The sequence below is a fragment of the Cherax quadricarinatus genome, chromosome 7 (genome assembly GCF_038502225.1).
Source record: "Cherax quadricarinatus isolate ZL_2023a chromosome 7, ASM3850222v1, whole genome shotgun sequence".
Classification (NCBI taxonomy): domain Eukaryota; kingdom Metazoa; phylum Arthropoda; class Malacostraca; order Decapoda; family Parastacidae; genus Cherax; species Cherax quadricarinatus.
The window spans coordinates 43696982-43709610 of record NC_091298.1 but is presented as its reverse complement, the minus strand read 5'-3'; positions in this window follow the sequence as shown (position 1 = coordinate 43709610).

The following is a 12629-nucleotide window of genomic DNA, read 5'->3' as shown; positions in this document are numbered from 1 at the left end:
GCCCTGCTACAATGTTCCTCCTTTTTTATGTTCTTATCTACTACTGTTATTACTACTACTATTACTGCTACTATTACTATTACTGCTGCTACTACTATTCCTGCTACTACTACTACTCCTGCTACTACTACTATTCCTGCTACTACTACTATTCCTGCTACTACTACTATTACTGGTACTACTACTATTACTGGTACTACTACTATTACTGCTACTACTACTATTACTGCTACTACTACTATTACTGCTACTACTACTATTACTGCTACTACTACTATTACTGCTACTACTACTATTACTGCTACTACTACTATTACTGCTACTACTACTATTACTGCTACTACTACTATTACTGCTACTACTACTATTACTGCTACTACTACTATTACTACTACTACTACTACTGTTACTGCTACTACTACTATTACTGCTACTACTACTATTACTGCTACTACTGTTACTGCTACTACTACTATTACTGCTACTACTACTATTACTGCTACTACTACTATTACTGCTACTACTGTTACTGCTACTACTACTATTACTGCTACTACTACTATTACTGCTGCTACTACTACTATTACTGGTACTACTACTATTACTACTACATATACTATTATTACTAGTGCTGCTTCAACTTATCTTGGAAAATTATTTTATTCACATTATTACCTCAGTAAAGTTAGCTTGTCTTAAAAGACTGACTGTCTTATTTCTAATGGGGACTTTGATCCTCGTCTCAAAGATGCGACCCACAACACATGGCGATCTCCCAGGTACCTACTTACTGCTATGTGAACAGGAGCAGCAGGTGTAGGGAAACACGCCCAACGTTGCTTTTCGTGCCAGACATCAAAATTCGGTCCCTCATCGTTCTGAGATGGCTGCTGGGTCATGAGATACCATATTACTATTACTCCTATTACTACTACTACTGCCCCTTGCAACACTACTAACATTATTATTATAGTTATTAATATTACTGTTATTATAATTATTATAACTACAACCGCTTCTACCATTAGGGTAAGCTATTTAGTCTAATTCACCAACTCCAGTTTCCTATGTTCAATTGTGCTTGACACTATCCAGCAGAGTTAGTACAAGAGAGTCAATTACATTAACAAGCTTTGTCAACATCATCTATGGTCCTCCCAGCTCAGGAGAGGAATAGTAAGCTACACTAACATTTTGACAGTACAGGATAAAGATTTATCTATGGTATTGTGTTCACTCTAAATACTTATTTTTATGAAATGTATCGTCATTAATTTAATCTCTTTCTATTTTGCCACGTATACTATATACTATATTGGAAGGAAATTATATATAATTATAAATTTTATATATATATATATATATATATATATATATATATATATATATATATATATATATATATATATATATATATATATATATATATATATATATATATATATATATATATATATATATATATATATATTTATATATATATAAAAACACCGCCTATCTCCCACTGAGGTAGGGTTACCTGAAGAGAAAAAAAAACACTTTCACCTTCGCTCGTTCACTCATTGTCTAGCCAGAAGGATGTTGATATCACAGTTCAAATCACCTTCCATCCTGCAACATAACTATCCCTCCTTCACAGAAGAGGCATTGTATTTGCCACCTCTGGCTAATCGGTCTCCCTGAATCCTTCATTAATATAACAATGTACACACTCCAAAACTGCGTCAAATTAGAAACATAACATGCTTCCACTCCTATCTAACGCTCTCACACGAACCTGCTGGATGTCTAAGCCATAGTATTCAAAACCTCCTTCACAGCCTTTTCCATCCTTTCCTGGGACCTCCCTTACCCCTCCGTCCCTCCACCATCCCAATAATTTTATTCTGATCCATCCTCTCTAAATATCCAAACCACCTCAACAACCACTACTCAGACCTAGTTTTCGCTTTTAATTTCTTTTCCTTACATACGCTCCCAAATTCCTCCACTAACCTTTGCCACTTCTCTAAATCTCAGGAGAATTTTATATACAACAGAGAGAGAGAGAAAGAGAGAGAGAGAAAGAGAGAGAGAATTTTTAATTCTGCTTTACCTCCTTAATACATCATCTTGGGACGTCATATTGCCGACGTTTATTGCGGAAAAGTCCTGTGTCTCGAGGTATTAAGACGGATGTGGCTTGAATGAAGTGAGATTCCCCAGTTCTGCTCTTCCTCTGCTTCATCTTTCTCCTCCGACTCCCATTCCTCTCCTAATCCTGCCGCTTAATTTTATCTGCTTCCTCCACCTCTATTTTTCTTCCCCTTGTTTTCTCCATTCTTCTGTTGCTACTATTTATTTCTGATCATGCAGCCTTCTTTCTCATCATACTTCTCTTTCTGCTTCTCGTCCTCTGTTGTGTAAACCTTTTTTCACACTTGTCTCCAATTTCTCAACCTGTTCTTTTATCTCTATTCTGAATTTTTGTTCTGTATTCGCCTCTTCAGCATTCTCATTATACTATATTATTTTTGTTTAATTTTATTGTTCTTATATTCTTCACCTTTCCACCGTATAAAACATAAATCAATAAATAGGGAAATATAATTAAAGATTTAAAAAGTCTCTCTCTCTCTCTATCTATCTATCTATCTATCTCTCTCTCTCTCTCTCTCTCTCTCTCTCTCTCTCTCTCTCTCTCTCTCTCTCTCTCTCTCTATCTATCTCTCTCTATCTCTCTCTCTATCTCTCTCTCTCTCTCTCTCTATCTCTCTCTATCTATCTATCTATCTCTCTCTCTATCTCTCTCTCTCTCTCTCTCTCTCTCTCACCTGCACACACACACACACACACACTATATGTTAGATAGGAAGGGGACGGTGCTGGAACGATAGACAGAATATTTTGAAGCATTGCTAAATATTGATGATAAAAGGGAGATAGTGATATCATACCTTGAAAGTGGAGGAATAAAATCAGGCAGGAGTAAGTAAGAGAGATGAATGTCGGAGTACTGCCGGCGGCAATAGGCACAATTTAAGAAAGCAAAGCGAATGCGACAGAGGGACAACCACAAAGTTCTTAAAAATACGTGGAGATATAATTTTGTAGTGGTTGTTGTGTTTCCTCAATATACTCATGAACGGGAAGGTATCCAAGGACTGGCAGAGAGAATTCACGGTTCCCGTGTGTAAGGAAAAAAATGGAACTAGAGAGTAAGATATATAGGGGAATAAACTTGTTGAGCATACCAGGTAAAGTGTATCACAGATTTAGGGGTTGGACAAGGATTTAGTAAAGGCACGACCAGGTATTTGCTTTGAAGATGAGAGTTTAACATGGATTTATAAAAAATCATATAATAGGGTGGATGAGGTATCAGTGTTACATGATGCAAATTAATGGAATCAGAAGAATGTACGTAAGACCAGTAAAATGTTTCTCAGAGGAGAGTGATGCTTAGGTTGGGGCATGTAGAAGAGAAGAGACTATTTCTAGTAAAAGTTGCCATTACGCAAGAATGTGTGATGTCGTCATTTATGTTGAATATATTGATAAATGGGTCTGTAAGAGAAGTGAATGTTCGGGTGTTTAGGCGAGGTGTGGGATTATTATATATTCTGATACGAAGCGGCAGTTGTCACAGTTGCTCTTAGCTGATGGCAAAATAATTTTGTGAGGTTGTAAGAACTTAGAAAAGGTTAGAGGAGGAGTTTAGAAGTGTGTGTAGAAAATGGAAATTAAAAGTTTAGAGAGAAATGGGAAAGGTGATGAGTGTAACGAAATGATCAGGTAATAAATTTGTTGGGTGTGAAGAAAGTGAATGTAAATATTTAGATATTAGGGATCGAACATGGCGGCAAATGGACACGAAATAAACCACAGAATAGATGAACGTGAAAAAGGGAAGTGGGATTTCGAACTATTGCGCCGTAATATAGATTCACTAAGCTCTTATTTGCGTGTGAAAGTAAAGTGCTTAATTAAGGTTTATTAATTACGTTAATTATGAGTATGTAACAGGAAAGAACCCCTTAAAATGTTAATGAGACTGAATATAAGATTTTAATTAGAATTAATCCGATAGCAATGTTTTAAAGTACAGAATACTGCAGCTAAATAAATTCTTGAAGTAATTATATATTCTCCCATTAGCTTGGATGGTTATAAGATGAACAGACGGAGGATAAAGCCTCCACTACTCCTTGTGCGTAAGGATTCACTCCGTTGTTAGTACTTCATTTAAATATAATAGTAATCTTAGTAATGGTATAATAATTTACGGCAACATTAACAGTACATTAAATAATAAGCTATTATTCTCTGGTCTTGGCAACTTACTTTGCAAGATGGAAGACACGTGCAATCGTGTGGAGAGTAACTTTTTTTTTAAACGTTCGAAAGGTTACTGGTACTGCGAACTTGCGTTTTAGATTTGTCAGCAATATTAACCAATAAAGGTGTGTGTGTCAAATTTGGGCCAAAGTCGCTCAAATCCTGTCATGCCCAAAAATTGCATCGGTTTTTCCTCGTACTTGGTACTTCGATTTTGTGAATCACCTCTACCTTTGCTGTAATAGGTGTCACTTCAATTTGTCATGTCCAAATACATCGCCCGGTAAATCACCTTCACCTGCCCAAACTCACTTTTTTTGGCCAGCTTGACCGTCAAATTGTACTGTTGCAGTTCTTGTCAACAAGGCTTCTATATATGCTAGTCTTGTATATCACTAAGGATGATAAGATCATCCAGATATATTTCTAGGAACTTCAGTCCTTTTTCGAAATTATTCAAGCTTCTTTTATAATAAAATGGAGACTTCCGCTTTTGTGACTTCTCACATTATCAAAGCACTTGGAATTTCACTATTTTTTCACAGTGATTGTTGTTCATATTGTGATATCACCTGTTTACTGTGATTTTATTGCATATATATATATATATATATATATATATATATAAACACTGATCTCTGGCTGAAGGAGACTCGAACCTACGAACCTTAGGACAAGGTACGCAGTGCTTTACCAATCTACCCACACTGGACAATACCTTGGCGTGTAGCATTCGCTACAGAGATCAGAGATCAGAGATCAGTGTTTGTGTATATTTCGCCTGCTCTCGCGAATTCCTTGCGCTACAGAGATCAGAGATCATATATATATATATATGTATATATTTCGCCTGCTCTATATAATTATATTATATATATATATATATATATATATATATATATATATATAATATATATATATAATTTGCTTAACAATTGTCAAACGGGCGAACATTATCTCTCATTCCACAGCAGAATTCGAACCTTCACACACTGTGTCAAAGTTGACAGTACTTTCGCTATTCAGCCAGTTCCCAGATAAGTATAGGCACCTAGCTGAAGCTAGACGGTTATTCCCCATACCCCGAGACACCAGGCTAGTGTTAAGTTATTTCATGAAATCCTGCCGCATGCATTGAACAACGAAAGATATCTGAAATGCTTAAAAATTAGAATTGTGTGTGTGTGTGTGTGTGTGTGTGTATGTATGTGTGTGTGTGTGTCGTGTCGAATAGGTAAAACTGGTCAATTATCAAGAACTCATTTAAAATTAAGTCTTTTCTAAAACAATCTCTTATATGTTTAAAGATATATTTTTTTTTCATTTATGTTAATATAAAAATTAACCATTTTGTACCAAAAAACCATAGGAAACTTACCTAACCTTATTATAACAAGCGAAATTTAATTTAGCCTAATAGAACTAAATATATTTTAGATGAGTTTACAATAATTTAATAACAAATAAACACAATGAAATTCATTTTTGTCGTTAGATTCAGAATGATTTTTGCGAAATTATTAAATATGTAAATTTTTGCTTGCCTTATTCGGCAAGAAGAACGTTGCTATTTAAGCCAAAATAGCAAGTTTTACTTATTCGGCACGACATACATACATATATATATATATATATATATATATATATATATATATATATATATATATATATATATATATATATATATATGTATATATATATATATATCCAAATATTTTTCCTTGAAGCCTTTTTATCCACTTCTCCGAGGCTATTGGTCCCACAATTTACACCAGAGGTGGACCCCATCGTTATATATATATATAACATATAATATATATATATATATATATATATATATATATATGTCGTGCCGAATATATATATATATATATATATATATATATATATATATATATATATGTCGTGCCGAATATGTAAACCTGGTCAATTAGCAAGAACTCATTTAAAATTAAGTCCTTTCGAAAATATTCTCTTATACGTTTAAAGATATATTTTTTTCATTAATGTTAATGTAAAAATTTTTAATTTTGCTCCAAAAGAATCTTAGAAAACTTACCTAACCTTATTATAACAAGAACAATTTATTTTAACCTAACCCAACTAAATATATTTTAGATTTGTTTACAATAATTTAATACTAAACAAACACAGTGAAACATATTTTTTTCAATAGGTTCAGAATGATTTTGGCGAAATTATTGCATTTACAAATTTTCACTTGTCCTATATGGCAAGATGAGCGTTGCTATTTAAGCCAAGATCGCAAGTTCTGCCTATTCGGCACGACATATATATATATATATATATATATATATATATATATATATATATATATATATATATATATATATATATATATATATATATATATATATATATAATGTCGTGCCGAATATATATATATGTATGCCGAATATATATATATATATATATATATATATATATATATATATATATATATATATATGATAGCTCTAGGTCTTTCGTGTTGCAATCAACACACTTTCATGAGCTTGCAGTGTTGCAGAAGTGGATAGGAAGTCAAGGTAGATTCTTGCAAGGGAGGTACCGCCTCTAGTACTGATTGGAGACTCACACCTCGGAGAAAAGAATCAACGTTCTTTAAGGAAAAATCAGGACGTTTGTTCGTGGAACTGTTAAACTATTTTCTTTCCCAACCACCCCCAATACGCGATGTTTTCAATTTTATTTCAAAACAAATTCCTTTTAAAAAAATATCGGAAAGAGAACGACATGCTTCGTATCTCAGAGCCTCTATCTGGGATACTTTATTCAACTTCCCGGTGGTGGCCCTTGCGACCTGATTTCTGCAGACTTTTCCTATGGAAGTGGAAGCTGGACGCTCTGGGGATTTTTTTATATTTCTATGGTGAATTTGTCCGTAAATTTTCTTAGAAACCTGGATGAACACTTGCCTCACGCTCCCAGGGTCTCCGAATGTTAAAGGAATAAGTTAAAATATGGTGCCAACCCGCTGTATTTGTTAATCTTCTGGGCATTTCTGAAACTGGCAGTCTCACCCCTCTCCAGCTTCATTATACTGTGTGTATGTCAGAGTAGACATTCAGGTGTAATCCCACGCAATCTGCTTGTTTTCTTTCCAGGGTAGGATGGTTATTTTATCTAGGTGATTCTGGCTGTCATCTAACCTCATTACGGGAAGTTTCCGTTCTGCTCGACAAGGGCTGCGTCGAAACTTTGCTTGAAGATGTCATTAACCTTCTCATATCTGATGTAATTTCCTTCTGACGTACGACAGAAGAAACCATAGCACCCAAATCGATCAGCTGACGCCCTGCCGCAGAAACACCTGTGTTCGGTGAATGTGGGAGCTGCTAGGCGACGAACTACATCAAACTGAATGGCCTGAAGGTCAAGGCGAGTACCCAAAGACGCATTAAGGGCAGTCAAAAAGTAATCTCCTCGATGTGGTGCCTTCACCGCTAGCAGACGAGCTTTGTCCTTTCCTAAGGCACTGCTGAACAACGTTTGGGCGATTTTCTCCAGGAGGAGTCTGTCCCAGTGAGACTGTAATCCCTGAGAGGAAATGGGCTGGTTGAAGAGTCTGTAAGGCTATCCATTGCACTGCTGCTTCGATAAACCATGGGTCGTGACCTCCTCCAATACCTCTCACTAGTTCACTGGATGCCATACACTAGAATAGAAATATAGGTAATGCTAACTGTGTTGCCTTGTTCACTCCTCCTAGTTACAATGGAAGTGTTCCTTGATCCCATTGGTGATATTTCAGTCACAGATGTAGTATCTTTCTGAAGAATGATCTCAGGAGTATCATATTTAGTCAGCAGTGGGCTATCTAGGAGGGTGCACACTTCAAGAAATAGATTAATATGTTCAGAGTTAAACATCTTGAGAAATGACACAGGGCATCGTGGTCATTTAAATCAATTATCCTCGCCACTATCCTCTTCACAGCATTGAACTTTTTCTCGGGGACAATGTCGATTGCCTGACGACTCAGTGGTGCTCCCAAGATGCTCTTGATGAGATGCGGGGGAGTGGGTAACTGACCCTTCTAGTAGGATGGTTCTGACTGTAGTAATTATTTCCTGGTTTGTCGAGATAATTTCAAATTTTGAAGGGATGAGAATGAGTCCCAAGGTTTCTCCCCATGACCTCACCAGTCACGGTCAGAACTAGTATTTGAGCGCCGTACCACATGGCCTCTTCAACTGGAATGATACTAATTTCGTATCATTCATTTTCACGTCATTGTGAGCTTATCTCTCTGTGCCTTAAGAAAACATAGATGAATGCAGATACATTGCTGTTGGCAAGTCCATTCAGTATCTTGATGCCAGGAATGAACTGAGAATTTTAAGCTGCGATACATCCATAGAAAATAAAACCATTTCAACTTAGGTTTGGGATTCCACGAGGCTGTGAGTCAGACACCCATACAGTACTGCGGGCTGACTGAGAAACGCTGCCACATCCAGGGAAGTTCTATACATAATATTGAGTTAACAATGAAAGTCCGAAACTCTATTAATATCATGAAATTTGTGCTATTTAAAATTCCTTAATAAATTAGTTACCGTAATACAATCTGTAGACGAAATACTTTCTTGTATAATAGAAAAAAATTACCCTAAACTGCTCGTAAGAGCGTAAATCCATGCATCACGGTTTGCATATTGATAGGATGGCTAAATCAGAAAATTTATGATAAAAAAGTTTTAGGCATATGGAGAAGTCGGTCAGACAAAGGAATAACACGCATTAGAAACATCCAGAAGTAGGTACATAACACGGGTCTGCATGATTTATAAAGGTTAATTAAGGGCTCAAAGGGAATATAATAATAATAATAATAATAATAATAGTATACGAATTCGATTGATGTAATGAGTCAATGAGAGAAATACCTCTCTGTGCATATATCCTCTTGTCAAGAAACTTTGTAACTTCTTGTTCTTTGGTTATGTCAAAGATCATTTAATGACCCTGTATAATAATGTAAATGCACCACATAAAGTCTTCTACTTTTATCTGTAATATGTTATTGTGTAATTGTTATTAAGACGAAAATAACACGAAGGAAAAACTGCATTTTTTGTGAGATTCTTTTGATAATTTCCAGTATTTAATATAACACTGACAACATAATTCTCACTTCTAAATTTATAAGTGTAAATCAAAGGGAGAGGAATAGGGAGGGAAGTAGTTTATATACGATACAAGTGCTACAGTATGTTTACTTAGGTTAAGATTTATTTTCATAATTTACATTTAAGTTAAGCAAGCTAGGTTATGTTAACCTAACCTACGATAACAAAATAGCATCAACAGAGAGGTAGTCCCTAAGTGGGTTGGTATCCCTACACTCGCTGTTTAACTGGAGAATGAGATGCTATATCATTTTAGGTATATCATACCTAACATACTCTGAGTCCAATTTTGGTCCTCCAAATAGCAAGCATAGTGTGGGAAAAGAAATGGAATGTGAAGAGAAGACTCGGAGAACTAAAGCTGTTTTCTCTAATTAAATTGTGATAAGATCCCTTTCAATCCTTTATGGAGTTGGAAACTTTTAATATTGCCATGCAAGATGAGTTACACGAGACGTGCAAGATGAGTTACATGAGACGTGCAAGATGAGTTACATGAGACGTGCAAGATGAGTTACACGAGACGTGCAAGATGAGTTACATGAGACGTGCAAGATGAGTTACATGAGACGTGCAAGATGAGTTACATGAGACGTGCAAGATGAGTTACATGAGACGTGCAAGATGAGTTACATGAGACGTGCAAGATGAGTTACATGAGACGTGCAAGATGAGTTACACGAGACGTGCAAGATGAGTTACATGAGACGTGCAAGATGAGTTACACGAGACGTGCAAGATGAGTTACATGAGACGTGCAAGATGAGTTACATGAGACGTGCAAGATGAGTTACATGACACGTGCAAGATGAGTTACATGAGACGTGCAAGATGAGTTACACGAGACGTGCAAGATGAGTTACATGAGACGTGCAAGATGAGTTACATGAGAAGTGCAAGATGAGTTACATGAGAAGTGCAAGATGAGTTACACGAGACTTGCAAGATGAGTTACATGACACGTGCAAGATGAGTTACAAGACACTTGCAAGATGAGTTACACGACACGTGCAAGATGAGTTACATGACACTTGGAAGATGAGTTACAAGACACTTGCAAGATGAGTTACACGACACGTGCAAGATGAGTTACATGACACTTGCAAGATGAGTTACAAGACACGTGCAAGATGAGTTACACGACACGTGCAAGATGAGTTACATGACACGTGCAAGATGAGTTACATGAGACGTACAAGATTAGTTACATGAGACGTGCAAGATGAGTTATATGACACGTGCAAGATGAGTTACATGAGACGTACAAGATGAGTTACATGACACGTGCAAGATGAGTTACATGAGACGTACAAGATGAGTTACATGACACGTGCAAGATGAGTTACATGAGACGTACAAGCGCAAGGTGAATCGGTAACACCAAGCTCGTGGAAACAAGTGAAACACAGACTCCTGAATCGAAAATATTATATATATTTTTGAGAAGTAGGTTGATTAAAAACTAATGAGATTTATTCTCAGGTTAGGTTAGGTAAAGTTTGTCAGGAAAGAAGTGTTTCCTGACGCGGGTCTTAGTCATATCCCGAGGCGGTGGAATACAAACTCATGGACAGTAGGAGCAATGTAAATTCTGGGAAGGTAGACACACGGCAAATAAATATTTCTCTCACTGTACATTCAGTCAACACGGGATTATATTACCTCTCGATGCTGTAAATGAAAGATCAATACAAATCTCCAAAAAAGCAGATTGATAAATGGTTTAATAATCTCTCTCCCTCTCTCTCTCTCCCTCTCTCTCTCTCCCCCTCTCTCCCTCTCTCTCTCCCTCTCTCTCTCTCCCTCTCTCTCTCTTCCTCTCTCTCCCTCTCTCTCCCTCTCTCTCTCTCCCTCTCTCTCTCTCCCTCTCTCTCTCTCCCTCTCTCTCTCCCTCTCTCTCCCCCCCTCTCCCTCTCTAGCACTGCAGCCTGTTTTTCCTCGCCTCGACATTAGTTATTTAGCGTCAGTGTTTACGTAATCTCTGATAAGCCATAAAATTATAGGTTCAATCAATTTACCCTCAGTCTCGACGAGCAACACGACGAATTTGTTTTAGAAACTTATCAAAGAGAGAGAGGGGGGATTGCAAGATTCTGTACGAGGCACAAGTACGCTCACACCTTGAGTATGCTCCACTTTCTTGGTTTGCCTGCCCCCCACCCTTCCCTCTCATCTGCAACTGCTTGACAGAGTAGAGAACAGAGCAAGACGTCTCATCTCTCGCCTGGACCCATCCTGGATAGATCTGTCATTTCAGTAGAGCCTTCAACACTGGAGGGACGTGGTTGGCCTTACTGTTTTGTACAAGACCAATATTGTCAAAGTACCACACTTGGATCCAATTCGAGGACAGCGTGAAACAAGCTTTTATGCCACAAGACGGGCAGAAAGCAGCAACTTCACTCTGGCTGTACCCTTCTCCAGAACATCACTCCATCTGAGATCATATATACCCAGGATGACTCGAGTATGGAACACATTCGTACAATATAATGATGTCAACGAGATAAAGTCAGTTGATCAAATGAAAATGCTGGCCTACAAATGGCTCCAACTTCATCCTATTCCCTACTTGCATGTCTCATAACAATAAAAATGCTTTCAAATGAGCTGATGTAGGTAACAGCTCTTAGCTTGCCAATAAAGTTAGGAATCCTTATCCTGTAAATAGCTTGTTAATAAAGCAAGGGATCTTAACCCAACATTGTCAAATCCTGTGTAAAAAAAAAAGAGAGAAATAGAGAGAAAGAGAAAAAGAGAGGAGGAGGGGAGAAAGAAATGCGTGAAAAAAGACAGATGGCAGGAGTCATTAGATAGTACGCCGAGGAAATCTGCTGCAGAACTATCTACTTCGATCTTGTTTTAGGACTGTTATTAACTAGGTTGTTGAAGCAAGGACAGAATAGTAAATGGCTTTCTCCCTGCCCACTCCTCCCCCGTCACTGCTGGCATGGAAAAGAGGAGAAAAATATAACATTCAATATTGGAGAAATCATGAAATTTACAGGAGAGGAGAGAGTGAATGTAAGGCAGGAGATGCACACTACCTTTATTGCACAATATTAACTACCGCAGCTACTTGTGTTATCCTACTACCACTTCTAGAGATGTGTGTACTAGTGGTTCTACTTCTAGATGCCACTAGTTATACATTTA